This window comes from Microtus oregoni, unplaced genomic scaffold (genome assembly GCF_018167655.1).
Source record: "Microtus oregoni isolate MIOR12 unplaced genomic scaffold, Mior012 000046F_ref0000063, whole genome shotgun sequence".
Taxonomy (NCBI): Eukaryota; Metazoa; Chordata; class Mammalia; order Rodentia; family Cricetidae; genus Microtus; species Microtus oregoni.
The window spans coordinates 15,368,084-15,381,410 of NW_024543220.1; the positions used below are offsets into that span (position 1 = coordinate 15,368,084).

The 13,327-nt window shown below is 49.4% G+C and overlaps 1 protein-coding gene and 1 pseudogene across 2 annotated transcripts in view; both read right to left on the reverse strand.

Moving 5' to 3' along the window:
- Positions 1–13,327, reverse strand: part of Btbd9 (BTB domain containing 9) — a 371,475-nt gene that overhangs the window by 27,725 nt on the left and 330,423 nt on the right. The gene's annotated exons all lie outside the window — the stretch shown is intronic.
- Positions 57–863, reverse strand: LOC121435444 (annotated as a pseudogene).

The window sequence follows — 13,327 nt, forward strand, 5'->3', positions numbered from 1 at the left end:
TTTTTAAGATGGAAGTTTTATAATTATATGTATGTACAGAAAACTCAGCAGTACATTTAACCCAGTTTAGTGGCGAGTTCTTTGGCCTTTGCCTTTTCCAGCTTGGCAATTCGAGCCACAGATTTAGGACCCAGGACGTTGCCTCCCCAGTGGCGGCGGATCTCATCATATCTGTCGTTGTAATTGGTCCTAATAGCTTCCACCAGCTTGGCCAGAGCACCCTTATCTTCCGAGTTAACCTGTGTGAAGGCAACAGTGGTGCACGTCTTCCTATGGACCAGCCGCCCCAGCCTGGCCTTTCCCTTGATGATGCAGTAGGGGAGCCCCATCTTGCGACACAGAGCAGGCAGGAAGACCACCAGCTCAATGGGGTCTACGTCGTGGGCAATGACCACCAGCTGAGTCTTCTTGTTTTCTACCAAAGTGGTGACTGTATTGACGCCCGCTCGAAGGACAGGTGGTCTCTTAGTCGGGACATCCCCTTTGCCAGCAGCTTTCTTCTCAGCACGGGCCAGCAGCCTCTGCTTCTTTTCCTGCTTGGTCTCTGGCCTGTACTTGTGGGCAAGTTTAAGCAACTGGGTAGCTGTTTGCCGGTCCAGGGCTTGGGTGAACTGGTTAATGGCAGGAGGAACTTTGAGCCGCTTATAGAGGATGGCCCTCTGCCGCTGCAGCCTAATGTAGCGGGGCCATTTGACGAAGCGCGTGAGATCTCTCTTGGGCTGGATGTCCTGCCCAATGCCGAAGTTCTTAGGCCTCTTCTCAAACAAAGGATTCACCACCTTCTACGCCTCCTGCTTCTTCACGACGGCGGGGGCCGGGGCCACCTTCTTCCCCTTGGCCTTCTTTCCCTTGGGCATCTTGCCGGGCTGGAGGAGACTCTGCCCTAACTTTTAAGAGCCCCTGTCTCTGCAGAGTGCCCTCTCCCCTCCTCCCTGCCTTTCCCCTCTTCTCCCCCTTCCTTCTTGGCTCCTGCACCACCCCTGGCTTTCCGGGAGCACACCCTCCCAGATTCACGCTGGTGATGTGAGAACCTGGGCAGAAGCCAGTTTTTAAATGTTCTAAATATGACTATTGCATTTCCCCGTGTTTTAAATACCGACGGGACTGAAAGTGTAGGGAGGACCAATGTCCCAAGTTTTCAGTTCTAAAATACAGGGCTGCTTTTATAGGAACGCACACCCCAGAGCCCATGCCAAACAGAACCAGAGCTCAGGAGCCCCCTACAGCACACCCCACTAAGGAATAAGAGGCCTTCTAAAAGGACTGGCAGGCCTTTTCACAATCAAACCTGATCAATTTTATCACTAAAAATCACACAAAGGCCCGGTGGGTATTCCGGATCTGACAGCACACGAGCGCTCAGTACCTAAGGGAGAGATCGTCAATAAGCCTTAAAAATAGACCCTGGCTACTGAAGGCCTAGGCATTTTCTGCTGAAGTGGTAAGAAACTGGGGCACTAAGGAGGAAAAAAAAAAAGGAAGGAAGGAAGGAATCCCTAGAGTTCAAGGGATGTTCCTTTGTGAAGAAGAAACTATCCCTCTTAGCATGCAGCTCCCAGGGTCAGCCCAGGGCAGCTGAAGCAGGAGACACACAGGGCACCACTGCTGTAAGAAGGTGGCGAGTTTCCCAGGCAGGTCCTGTGAAGCCCCCCCCCCCCCCCCCCCGAACTGTTTAAGTGCCGCAGTCAGCACCAGTAAGGCAGGACAGCGAATGTGAACACTGGACCAACTAGGGGAGGCAGTTCAGGCCTAACCCTAAGAGAGACCTCCTCTCTTCTTTGCTTCTTACCGTGTTTGGAGTGGGAGGAAGCCCAAGCTTAGGCTAACAAGTTCTCCATGACTAAGGTCTACCCCAGTCTCAACTAAGCTACAGCCCCATCTCGGTTTCTCCTTCCTTTCAAACACTTTATTGAAGACGAGTGAAAACCATGTGCCTACCCCCAAACTTGGTTTCTGGGTCTCCCGTTTGCTGGCCAGATTGTTCTTGGACCCATGGAAAGACTGCCCCTCGAGAGTTTGTCAGCACCTGGCTCACCACTAATCTCCTGCTCCTCCCAGGCTAGCCCCAGGCAAGAACTGGCTTCTTGGAAACTGCGCCTGCCTGCTGTTCTCGGTGTCAGCTTGCAGAAGAACCAGGGCATCCTGCACAACACATCTAGACACTGAGGACGGGTGACCACGCGGCATGCTAGTAGAGTGAAGTTAATGATTTCAATAACTCGTGACAAAAGCAGATCCAAGATGGGGGTGGGGGGGGGGGAAGCTAGGTACTCCGCGAGTTCTAATACTGACTGGACATACAGCTTAGAGGGCCACCAGCTCCGCTCCACCTCAGGAAAGCTGAATGGGATGCCTTGTTCTTTCTAAGAAATCCATCCCTTGGGATGGCAACCTCAGAAACTAGCTCCCATTTTTTCTGCAGACAGACGCTTCATGCGTGTGTACATGTGTGCCCCGTTTGTGTGTGTGCCATGATGTGATGCAATGTATTTCTTAACTCCTGCTTTGAATCTGTTGATGCCCTCAAGGCTAGGACATCAAACAATGAGCTCTTTCCTACCACACGGCAAACAAAAGGCCACGAGTGCTACAGAAATATGGTCTCTCCCTGGGTTTGCTTCAGTGTACCCTGTTCTGCACTGTGCCAGTCTCCTGCCCTGAGGGTGTGCAGAGTTGAAGGCAGATGCCAAAAAGTCAGGTTACATTCAACAAGGTTCAAAGTTAGCCTTGGCACATGGAAATCTCCTACAATAAAATACCGCAAGGCTGTGGCTGGAGCTAAATCAGCTTATTTTTCAGTGTTATTTCTTGGAGAGGAGGGTTGCTGGGTGAAGAGGGGTGAGAAGACTGACCACTAATTCTTTCTGATTCTATTGTCAGGCTCTAAAATCAGACAGATCGGGTATTAATCTCAGAAAGCCGTCAGTGAACGTGGGCAATAAATTTGTCAACAGTTTATGAATAAGCGCTCGGTCATGAGGGCTTACCGTCTGGCAATTCACCTTTTCCGTGATATTTTCTACCACTTGTATTTGGGAGCAGCTTAGAAAGAATATTGTTTGTGTTTCTGGAGATGAGAACATAAACTCTCGGAGTAGTGGAGACATACAGGAGGCTGCATGTCTGCTCTGGGCTCGCTACGCAAACAGTTTGCCGATGCTCGAGTGAACAGCGTGGGGGACAGCAATCACTCTTGCAGGGCTAGTGGAGCGCGCATCTCACAAGCTGCTAATGAAGGCCCCGTTAGAGCCGGATGACGTCGAATGTGCCCATTGGCTTTCTGTCAAAGATCATCAAATAGAGCTGTTGGTAATCACAGCTGGCAAGTTGTTTAGTCAATATTTTTGAAAAGTTCAACCAAGTGTGAGAGAGCACAAAGTAGACTTTCCTAAAGCCACCAGATGAGTTTGCTGGTCCTCCCTCTGTGATGGCTGGGCGCCATCAGGATCAGCAGGGTTGTGCTGGGAGGTCCTGCAGGCCTGTGGGTGCAGGATACACAGACAGGTGTGTTTCAGCTTCGCTTCCCCCAGGTCAGCAGCTGTCCAGATGTGAGATTCTATACCACGGAGGCTTTACACCATCACTATAAAATAAAGCATTAAAAAAAAAGGGGAAGGCCCCCAGACACAGATTCCTGATGCTAATAATTCTATCGTAAGAATGGAACAAAGACACAGGTCCCCTGGGAGAGTTCCCTGCATGCTTGTAGCAGGCTGATGCTCCAAACACCTGAGCGCTAGCATTTCCCCTTAGTCCACAGTGCTCAGCACCTAGGAAGGCTTCACTGGGGCAGTCAAAGTCCTACCGGTTCCTGAGCTGCCCCACTGTGCAGTGAACTGTGCGGAAGCCACCACTTCTCAAGGAATGCCTACACCAGTAACCACCTTCCACAGAGACCCCTTGGTGCTGCTGTAGCCTGGGACTCCCACTGCCCTGGGAGAGACCATTTGTACATCAATGCCATGTATGTTCTGATGTGGCCTCAGGGCTCAAGCTTGAGGGGTTCAATGTGGAGGGTGTGCTGGTCATGGACGGACGGACAGACGGACGGCCCCACCCTCAGACACCAGTGTAGACTGCAGGCTGGTGATGTGGGAGTCCCCTCTGTGTGTTGCTTTTCTTAGTTAATGAATAAAGAAACTGCCTTGGCCTGTTAATAGGGCAGAACTTAGGAAGGTGAGGAAGATAGAACTGAATACTGGGAGAAGGAAGGAGTTGGAGAGATGCCATGGATCTGTTGGAGACAAACGCTGGGAATTTTACCTGGTAAGCCACTGCCACGTCGTGATATATAGATTAATAGAAATGGGTTAAATTAATATAAGAGTTAGCCAAAAAGAAGCTAGAGCTAATGGGCCAAGTAGTGTTTTAATTAATATAGTTTCTGAGTGGTTATTTCAGGTGTAAGCTAGCTGAATGACCAGGACGAACAAGCAGCCTGGCTCTCCTTGCAACAGGCTGGGATCAAACACTTTGTTCTTTAAGCTTTCTCCTACCTAGCTATGGTTTGGTTCCTGCTGCCCAATCCCCAATGTTCTCACATGTAAAATAGTAGGGAGAACAGTGGTCAGCAGAGGCTGGAGAAGGGGCAATGGGGGCACATTTCCAGCTTGTTCTAACTGGGGATAATGGCCTAGAGGGCGAACTTGGAGAAGCTCCACCGAGTTAGGGAAGTCATGGAGGCTTCTGCATCTGGGACTGGAAGGCTTAGGAAGGCCACTTTAGTGCAGAGGCTGGGTGGCTGACACAGAGGCAGAACTCCTGGTTGAGAACTCAGGGGGACTGGATGGCAAGCGGTAGTAGAAAAAGGAGGGCAATCAGATTTAGAGTCTTCCTGGGTTTTGGCCCAGGATCCACCCCCTCAACAGCTGCACAGGCTGAGTCATGTGTGTTATGGTTATGCTGGTCTTCTCTGTCAGCACCCTGTCCCTTTAAGAGATAAGCTCCACCCACTCTCTCTTCTCCCCCCCCCCCCCACCAAGGACAAGTCTTGCCCACCCATTCTTCTGAAGAGGCAGCTCTGTCTCTCCCCCCTCCTCTTCTCTCTTCCTCTCTCCTTCCCCCAATCTGTCAGTCTCTGTATCTCTCCCCTTCCTCTCCCCCTACCCTTCCAAACCCTCCCTATATCCCCTTCCTAAATAAAACTCCTTACTCCCCAAGCTCTCTGCCTCCTGCACAGTCCCCACCCCCCCACCCGCAGTGGGATCTGCCTTAAACTTTCAGTGTGATCCCTAGATTCCCACAGGGAGTCACGCCTGACAGGCGTTGAGGTGCTGCTGGCTGTTTTCCCGCTACCCACTTAAGTCCAGCAGCTTCCAGCCCCAGCCAACCGGCCCTAACACGCCAATCCTGCCCTAGGCTCTCCTGCCCTCAGGGCTCTTTTCTAGGAGGAGAGCACAAGCAGGGACAGTCACTAACCGAGCCTAGGCCTCGGTCACCCTTGGGTGGTTGGCTTCTGGGATCTGGAGATCTGGCTCTCACTGGTTCTTGGCATAAGCTCTCCAGGGCTGCAGTAATCACTCTGTACTTACAACTGAGTTTACCCCTAGGTCAGCAAACTATGTTTAAAGTTCTGAAGGACACAAAGGTCTGTGCCACAACCATTTAATTTCTTAGACAATCCTTTAAGAATATGAAAGTCGCCCTAGCTCAGGGCCTATGCAAAGGAGGCAGCAGGGACTCTGGCCCTGGCTCCACCCAACTCTGAACCCCACTGTGGTGGTTTGAAAGAAAATGGCCCCCAAAGGGAGTGGCACTACTAGGAGGTGTGGTCTTGTTGGAAGACGGGTGTCACTGTGGGGTGGCTAAGCTGCACTCAAGTGTGACAGTCAGTCGACTTCCTGTTGCCTTCAAGATACACACACTCAGCTCCAGCACATCAGCCTGCACACTGCCATGCTTGTACCATGATGATAAAGGACTGAGCCTCTGAAACTGTACGCGAGCCACCCCAATTAAAAATGTTTTATTTTCTCAGTTGCCATGGTCACGGTGTCTCCTCAAGCAATAGAACCTGAACTAGGACACACAGCAAAGGAGACTTTTCCAGCCTCTCCTGGGTTGTAGCTGGGTGTCTTCTGTTGGTATGTGGGTTTGAGACAGGGTCTTGCTGTGTAGAATACAAGCTGGCCTGAGATTCATGGTGCACCTGTCTCAGGTGATAGAGTGCTGGGATTACAGGATTGTGCCACGTAGTCTGTTCCTGAATTTTCATCTCAAGCTTACAGTTCCTATGACAACTAGCCAGAATTTTCCCTGAGTGACAGTCTCTGGGCTGTGCTATTCTAGAACAGCCCCCTGACCCTGGCAGGCCTCCCTATCCAGAACTTATTTTGCTTTAGCCCTCTGTGATACTGAAACTAGACTGTCTCAGCAGAGAAACCCAACTATTATGTCCCAACTTTCCTGGTCTGGGAGTTGACTACCAAGGACCTTTAACTTAAGACTGTGTGGCAGGGTCAGACTCTGGCAAAACCTACAGGGCAGTTTCAGAAACATGGTGCTGGTTGTCCTAATATCTGAAATTACAATTGATCAGTAAACTGCGTTTCTTAGCACAGAAACTCAGTGACCACTTCTAGTGGTAAATGGGGTTTTATCTGGTGTGGGAAAGCCATCCACCCATGGAGCAGGACCTTAGCTGGACTCCTGCCCTGTGCTGACTCAGTTCTTCAGACCGAGCAGCCCTCTGTACAGCATCTAAGACAATACCAAAAACAGTGAGACTGCCTCAGAGGCAGAATGAGGAGACAGTATTTCATCATTTGCTTTGGCTCTTACTTTTCTTATTCATTCTTCTACCAATTAGCCACCAAGTCCCCATGTGAACTGTCATCTTTCTGATCTCTGGCTCTGCCATCCTGGCCCCTCATCTGCCACCATACTGCACAACACAGCAGTACCCTTTGGAATTCATTAGGAGTAAATAAAGGCAGATAGGGTAAAAGAGTTTTGTTTTTGCAGTGAGGTCAGCATTCACACAAAGGACAAAATCAGCTTGGCTTTGTCACTAAAACCACTAGTGAACATTTATTTTGCCTTTCTCCACCTTAGTGACCCAAGATTTCACTCACTCTGAGAACGGTGGGGTTCCCCACCATCTCCTGCCCTTCTGCTCTGAGATTATCTCCAGGGGCCGACAACTAGAGCTCTTCGGCTAATGTGTTTTAATATGACATATCACCATGGTTCCCATGTTGCTTAATATGTTAATATGGTGTGTCAGATGCATGAGTTGAAAGGGCTGTGTGCCTAAAAGTGTCAAGTCACTATGGCTGTGAGCTTGTTGGCTCTCAGGGTAATACCAGCAGAGCACATGCCCCAGCTCAAGCGCTCTACAATTTGGGGTGTGGCTCTGCAGGTGAGCTGGAGAGCAGGAATGCTGGCACAAGGTGGGCAGCTGTTCTGAAGGGTCAGTGTGCTGCTCAGGACCTACCCCACCTCCCTCCCACTGTAACTCCCGGAGCCTGATCTTTGCCAGCTCCATTGCAAGCAGGATGGAAAACTCCTGCTGGAATTTACTGCTGGCTTTGTCTGACACACTGCTGCTGAGGATGGGTGTCACCCTCTCGCGTCTTCAGTGGGGTCCGACGCTATCCTTTCTCCATGGTTAACAATGTACATTGTTCTGGTCAAACAAGTGATCTTTCCTCACCCCTCATAAAGTTTTAGTGAATGATTTATTTCAGAAATGAGACTTGATAATGCAGATTTATCACGAGGTGTCTGCCTTTAAAATGTGATTTAATGATGCTCACACTTATTCGCTGACATCTTTATAAAACTGTTAGTGTGGAAATATATTTGTCTTTTGAAAGTAATTCCTTTTACAAGTGTCGTGCAAAACAAGAGCCATACATTAAAAATGCAGAAGAGACACAGTGGTCTAATCACGCTGAGTCTCTGACACCCAGGCTCGCCTGTGCCATGGGGCGGGGCACCATCTCTTCTTTGCACTGTCCCCACCCGTGCAGCAGGCTGTGTCAGGGCTGCTGTGGTCTGGAGGGTAGAAGGTACTCTCAAGGTCATCCAGAAGCGCTGCTGCAGTAAATAAACAAGCTACTGATTATGATTTACGTCTGCTTTTCTTCCTCCCTTAACCTGGTTTATGAGCAGACCTTGTTGATTTAGTCTTTCAGCCAATTAGAACAGAAGGTTTGATTGACAGCAAATGAATAAATAGCACTTTAGTGTTGGAGACAGAGTCACCCTCCCCATTAATCAGGCCTTCTGCCGGCACTTAGGTAACATGGTATTTATCACGCCTCCCTCTTACAGTCCCTTGGGATGTCATTTCATGGCCTACCAGTAAAAACTTCACATTTACAGCAACTGCCCCTCTATTACTGTCGATAATATCTAATTGATATGTCAACCCTCCAAGGAACACAGTAAATTGGAACACTGACTCCCAAAAGAAAATAAACTAGCAAACAGGTAAATCAGCACCTGTCTTCCTGTGACTACTCAGTCACTTCCATCCAAAAGCCTGCCCACAGGAAGCCATCACCACCATCTTGTCCCCTGCCCCAAATCACAGCCGGGGAACAGACATTTTATCTGAATCATTTTGCCAGGATAAGCCTGGCCAGACTGTAGATGCCACAGGCATTATGTGGGTACAGTTGGAAGACAATAAGAATTTCTGAAGACAGGCATTTTGGCAGAGCTATGGCCTCATTCGCCTTTCAAACATCCCAACAGAGAGGAGAGGACAGAAGAAAAGAAGTCAGGGAAGGAAGAGCTGGCTTGAGCACCTACCAGGAGGCAGATACACCTGACACCGAAATGCACGGTTTGCCTTGGACAAACAAAATGTTCTTAAAGCTTCAGAGCCACGCGGATGAAGCCTTAGCACAGACTAGCTTAGGCCTGGTAAGTTGCTCATTTATTTACTGGACAGACAAGGGGTGGATGACATGGTGCTAAGGCACACACACAAGAAAGTTCCAGCTGTCTCTCAGAAATGGAAACTTACTCAGGTCAGATGCAAAGGTCACCAGGCAGACATGGACAATGGGCATAGATGGCAGAGCTCACTACACATGGTGGGTGTGGCCACAGAGGTCTCTCTGACAGCAGACTCCAGCCCCACTCTTGCTACTGTTTAAACTTATTCTTCACTTGGAAAAAGGTCAACTTGGGCAAATCTGCAGAAATGACCTTCTAGTCCTGACTTAAGATCTGCAAGTGATTCCCAAAACAAGCACTGAGCATCACCCTTCAAGTCAGTCCCACTAGAGTACCAATGTCCTCCGTTTAAACACCAGGCAGGCCGAGATCAGAGTACATGTCTGGAATCCCAGCACTCGGAAGGCTGAGAAAGAAGAATGTGAGTCTGAGGCCAAGCAGGGATGCAGATGCTGTCCCATCTCAAAGAAACAAACCCAAGTCCTCCACAGATGCTGGAAATTCGGTACAGGTCAGGTCTGCCCTCCCTGCTCCACAAATGCCCACCAGTTCCAACACATCTGCCAGATGTTTTCTGGGACTCCCTTTGTTTTCCCCCCATGCTTCATTGGTTTAAAAGAAGGGGCAGAAGTGTGGACAAATAAAGGATGGTAACCTGGGTATAATAGCTAATTATGGCACCATTTTTGAGATGGGGCAAGGGAATGAGCACCTGATAAACCTTCCCCGTCGCTGACGGAAGAGTGTGTGCCGCAGCTCTGCAGGAGGAGTCACCAGACAATAGTCATGAGGACAGTAGAGGACCCTGACAACTGTGCTGTGGGGAGCAAGGAAAGACCAAGGAGTATGCTGGCCAGCTCCACTCACCCGGAGTGCAGCAGAGAAAGGTCAAGAATCAGCATCATGTCAATCCTGGACTTTGGACAAACAAGTATTGGGGTGATGTAGACTGTAATATGCCAGAGTCAGCCACAGGCAGGACAAAACCATGGCAACAGGGACGAACTGATGGAACCTGATGAGAGCAGAAGAGGCCAGGCACAGGAAGACCAATGCTGCGAGATGTCACTTCTGTGTGGGACCGGAAGCAGAAAGGAGGAGAGAGGTGACCACTCTAGGGAAACCACAGAGAGATAGGCCAGTAGAGGGTCACACTTGAGGGGGACTATGTTCTGGTGTTCTAGGATGCTATAGGGTGACTGTGGTTAATAATATTGTTTTGATTATTTCAAAATAACTAGTACAGAGATTTTTTTCATGCTCTCAACATGAAATGATAAATGCATGAGGTATAAGCTAAATACCCAAATTTGATCATTATATACCATACATATGTAGAAATAATACCACACACATTGTACCAAATTATTACATACTAGTTGAAAACAACTCACTCTTTGCTTCCTGGCCACCAGCAGGTGAGCAGCTTGGCTTACTACATGCTCTCTGCCACGGTGTTCTTTCTTATTTATCTTGGGCCACAAAGCAATGGGCCTTGCTAACCACAAACTGAAACCTCTCACACTGTGAGCCAAAATGAGCCTCCCCCTTCAAAAATTCCCTTCAAAACTAAGTCTTCATAACCAAGAACACTTAAACCATATACTGCTTGCTCAGCTAGAGGGCTTGCATGTGTGCACACAGGCACGCATACACACATGCTCGGCATGGCACGGCACAGCACAACATCCTCTCCCTTGGCACAAGAGGCTTCTAAAGCCACTTGGGGTACCATGGGGCTCCAATTAACCACAGTTCTTCACAAACATTAAAACACTAGTTAGACATGAAACACACTACTGTGGCCCATCAAAGGTGAGCCTGCAGCTGGCAGAGCAGCTCCAACTAAAACAAAGACCTGAAGACAGTGGGCTGCTTTGGAAGCGATCGACTTACTCACCACGGTTTGACCCAGGATTTTACAGCTCAGACAGAGGTTGGAGCAAGGTGAGGGTTACCACTTAACACGAGTGCCCCAGAGTGGCTCTCATTCAGCCTGCACCTAGGTCTCCCTGGTGCAAAGCCTCTTAACAGGGAAAGTGTAGGCCTTACTACAAGGAGATGCAGGGCATCATTTCGAGAGGCATTTCAAGTTTACTGAGAATTCTGGGATTTGGATTTCTCTCCGAATGAGCCCACTCTGGGGCTGTGCACTTTGAAGTCCTAGCAGCAGTCGTTAGTGCTGCCGCATGGTGTTGTTTAGGGACACACATCTACCCATCAGGTGACTCCCAAATGACATTCTTGCTCTGCTGCATCTTGGCTTTAAATTCCTCAGGTTCCTTCTTAAAGGGGTTTGAAGGCCTTAAACAAGGAGCCTTTTAAAACCAGCTGGAGCTGCGGAGCTACACAGTCTGAATGTCACCATCCAGCAAAGGGTTCCGCTCCTGCCCTCAGTCCCTCTGCCCCGATGTGGGGAGGAAGGAAAGTGATCTGACAGCTGGGTTGGCCCAGTGGCAGGCTGAGTTACCACGCTGAGGAAGAGCTTCGAGAGTGGCTCAGAAAGGCCATGCCCATGCTTGCTGAAGGTCGCAGCTCCAGGCCTAGGAACAAATAAAGGATCGTTTTCTTCATGTGCCAGCAGCTTCTACTGCTGATGCGGAATTTGTGAAGGTGAATGGGGAAGGTGGTGTACGTACGTAGTCTTTCTGCTCTGAGGGCTGTGGCACCTCGTGCTCTGATCAGCACAGACAGGAGAACAGTGGGCTCGCTCGCAGTGGGCACTCACAGAATCCAGTGGGGGGCTCTGCTCTGAAAGCAGCTTTCTGTTTCAGGGCAGAGCCTAAAGGAAATCTCACCATCTTTGGTTTTGCTGTAAGCCTAAAACTGTTCTAAAACTAGTCTTAAGAGAGCATTAACATGTTAGGTTTTGTTAAAAAGAAAGGACTCTCACTCTGTAGTCCAGACTGGCTTAGACTCACTACGTAGCTGAGGCTGACTTGGAAGCTGAGATCCTCTTGCCTCTGCCTTCTGATAGTGGGACTAAAGGAGGTGTGATTATTGTGTGTTCAGCTCATTTTGTCTGATACAGAAAGCAACAACCAGCAAAGAGAAGAGGGCCACTCCCTAAGTGTGCTGAGGTGTGACCAGCCAATTCTGATGCTGACCTCTGGGATTATTACACAGAGTCAGAAACTCAGCCCCACCTGGTAGTTTTACACACATCTAAAGCTAATGGCCATGACCCTGCAACACTTTGGGGAATTTACCTGGACCTTATTTAATTCCTAACCTCTTCTCATCTGGCTACCTTCCAGAGTAGACACATGCGCGCAGGCGTGTCCTAACCCACACACAGGTTCAACAGGAAAGCTGTATGGGTGCTGGGACACGTTACTCAGGGTTTGTGGCAGCCGACAGCAACTACTCATGCACACTGGATTTGCAGCTGGCTAAAAACTATAGATCTTCTCCTGTAAACCTCTCTCCGGCTTGACTGCCCCATCCTGTACTTAGAGAATTGATTTTCTGAACCTAAATGGAAGGCATCACATTTCTCCCCATTAAGTCCCATCCTGTTGTTTTGGGCCCACTTCAGGGTCTGCAGAGATCAGTCTGAACATCATCTGTCACCTACCACATTATCCATCCTCCGGCTGCCCCCCGCCCCCCACGCAGAAACCTGAGAGGCATGCTTTCTGAGCGTGGATAACAACACAATGTTCAGGACCAGGGACAGGGCAGGAAGCTATGCAGGACCCCAGCCGGGACTGTGGACCCCCACGTGCTAACACTGTGTACTTCACCAGCAAACACTCGCCACTGTCTCCACCGTCACCACCTTTGCCCAAAGCCCCATCATGTGTCACCAAGCTGTCAACAGCTTCCTTCATGGGCTCTCACTTCTATACCTACCCCATCCAATCAATCATTCTCTACACAGCATTCACAACAAACAGTAGAAACAAGAAATAGGCTGAGTGTGCAGCTCAGCAGTAGAACACATGAGCTAAGACGCACCAGGGGCCTGGATCCTGTCCCAAGCACTGATAACAAGAAAGCAGAAATAAGCCGGGCAGTGGTGGCGCACACCTTTAATCCCGGTACCCGGGAGGCAGAGGCAGGTGGATCTCTGTGAGTTCGAGGCCAGCCTGGTCTACAAGAGCTAGTTCCAGGACAGGCTCCAAAACTACAGAGAAACCCTGTCTTGAACCCCCCCCCCCCCCAAAAAAAAAGGGAAAACCAAAACACCCCCCCGCAAAAAAAAAACAAAAACAAAAAAACCAACAACTGGGTATTACAACACATGCCTGTAATCCCAGCAGTTGGGAGGCTGAGGAAGAGGCTTGAAATGAGACCAGCCTGGCTACAAAGGAGGGCCATGTTTCAAAACAAAACAGCACTTCCTTGCATAACTTCCCACCCCTAATCTCTCCATTGCTCTTAGAATAAAACTCAGTCTACCCCAAGACCTAAA